Source organism: Mus caroli, chromosome 1 (genome assembly GCF_900094665.2).
Source record: "Mus caroli chromosome 1, CAROLI_EIJ_v1.1, whole genome shotgun sequence".
Classification (NCBI taxonomy): Eukaryota; Metazoa; Chordata; class Mammalia; order Rodentia; family Muridae; genus Mus; species Mus caroli.
Window position 1 is genome coordinate 30683369 of NC_034570.1, and position 2517 is coordinate 30685885.

Sequence of the window (2517 nt, forward strand, 5' to 3'; positions counted from 1 at the left end):
CACTCTTTTCTTTCCTTTATTTTCTTTCTTGCGCTCTCTCTCTCTCTCTCTCTCTCTCTCTCTCTCTCTCTCCCTCTCTCTCCCTCCCTCCCCCTCTCCCCCCTCTCTCCCTCCCTTTCTTTCTTCTGTCCTTTTTTCTTTCTTTCTTTCTTTCTTTCTTTCTTCCTTTCTTTCTTTCTTTCTTTCTTTCTTTCTTTCTTTCTTTCTTTCTTTCTTTCTTTCTTGTTCATAACAAGAGAAAGCCACACAGAGCACCCAGCTATACCACCCTTGGCATGCACCCAAAGGACTTGGCATCTGACTCCACGGTTACCTATGCGGCTATGTTCTTTGTCTCTCTATTCACAATAGCTGGGTAATGGAAACAACCTCATGTCCTTCAATTGATGAACACTTTGTGAAAATATGGTGCACACACATGATAGAACACTATTCTGCTCTAAAGGAAAATTGAAACCATGACATTTGCAGAAAGATGGAAGTAACTAAAAGTCAGGATGCTAGTGAGGTAACCCAGACCAGAAAGATAAGCACCACATGCTCTCTTTCTTTTATGGTTCCAAATCTTCATAGATAGAGACAGAGACAGAGACCTAGACCTAGACATAGACCTAGACCTAGACCTAGACCTAGACCTAGACCTAGACCTAGACATAGACATAGACATAGACATAGACATAGACATAGACATAGACATAAGCATATGGACATAGACAATACACATAGACATAGACATAGGTGTAGATAAAATACTGGAGAAGCCACAAGAGTAATAAAAGGGACCACAGGGCAGGGAACGAGCTCTAGAGAGTAGGCTAGCATGATACAGGTGATATGAAGCAGGAAATTGGCCCCAAGGTCATAGTATCCTTTCCACTCTCCCCATGTGCTCCCAGAGCAACAGTAGCAGCACCAATAGACACTGACATACCTCCCCTTTCCTTCCAGCTCTTTCACAGATTGCTTTCCCAGTAATACCTGTGCCTACAAGCTAGGGGAGATCAAAATGGGATTCAGATGACAGCCTGTAGCATTCACAGTAACAATCTGTGGCAAGGCATATGGACTTCTTTTCTTTGGGGAAACCATAGAATGCCTTCTCTGGTTAGGCATACATGCCTAAGCCACATGTGATAGCATGTTCACCTAAACTCAGTGCCTGTATTATTGTTGTTGTTGTTGTTGAAAGAGGCTAACTGTCCCATTTAATTTGTAATGTGTTGACCCCACAGGGACTTGCACATACACACATATGCACACACATACACACAGCCTAAAAGTAAATTAAAAAACAAGAACGAAGGCTAAGGAGATGGTTCAGTGGGTAAAGTGCCTGCGACCTAAGCCAGACAACCTGAGTTCAGATCCCCAGAAGTTCGGGGGCTGCAGAATAGCTCAGTGGTTAAAAGTCCATGCTAACTCACAAAGGACCACAGAGGACCTGTCTAGATCAGAGGCAATTGTATGTTCAGACAAGGATCATGCTAAGACTCCAGGCCTCCTTAGCCTGGTACCAACTCCACCACACACCAGGAGCCTTGCTTGAACCCTCACCACAGAACATAGACTCCACCTCTCTGTCCCCAGTTCAACCAAATGAATATGCTGTGTAGAGGTTTACCTAGAGAGTGCACCCACACACACACACACCGTGCTCTCCTAGAGGGCATGCCCGTGTCACCCAAGAGCAGGAGGGCTATGTAGTTTGGCACTAATGAAATGGGATATCTGGATGGGCCATGAGACTCACACCAAAGGCGCTCCCATAGGCCTGGGTAATATGTGTGTAGTATTCTATCCGGTTGGTTTGTGGTTTTCGTAAGAATCTTTTTCTTAACTATACAACCACACAGGAAATGGGTAGCAAACATAATTGTGTGGGTAATGTACTAAACATCTGTGTAGCCGCAGACCAGGTGAGGAAAGAAAGCCTTGCTAACAAGCAAAGCTCCGGGGGCCCCTCTGCTTCACTGATGTTATTTCACTGAAATGCCATTGGAAAACTCCTCTGTGCTAGCCTCTAACCTTGCTCCTGTTTCCCCTCTCCATCTTTGAGATCAGATCTTGCTGTGTAGCTTAAATGTAGCCGGCCTGAACCCCTCACCCCCTGCCTCCACTTCCCAAGTGCTGGGATTGCAAGTATGCACCACAAGGCCCAGCTACTTAGTCTGTTTTCTGTCACCGTAATGAATTACCTGAGACTGGGTAATTTTTTTTCAAGGTTTCTTTTGGCTTGATGAGTTTAGGATCATGGCATAGGCTGACTCAGTATGTGGTGAAAAGCTGAAAGAGCCGATGAGTGTCTGCAGTAGAGCGTCACCTAGGCCTTAATGTTTTACCTGGAGCTCAGAAGGGTACTGGAGATACGGCTCACTCAGTAAAGTCCTTGCTGTACAAGCATGAGGACCTGAGTTCAAATCCCTTCAGAATGAATGTTTGAAAAGCCAGATGCAGTTGTAACATGCACTGGGGAAGCAGAGATGGGAGGACCTCTGGGGCTGGCTGCCAGCCAGTCTA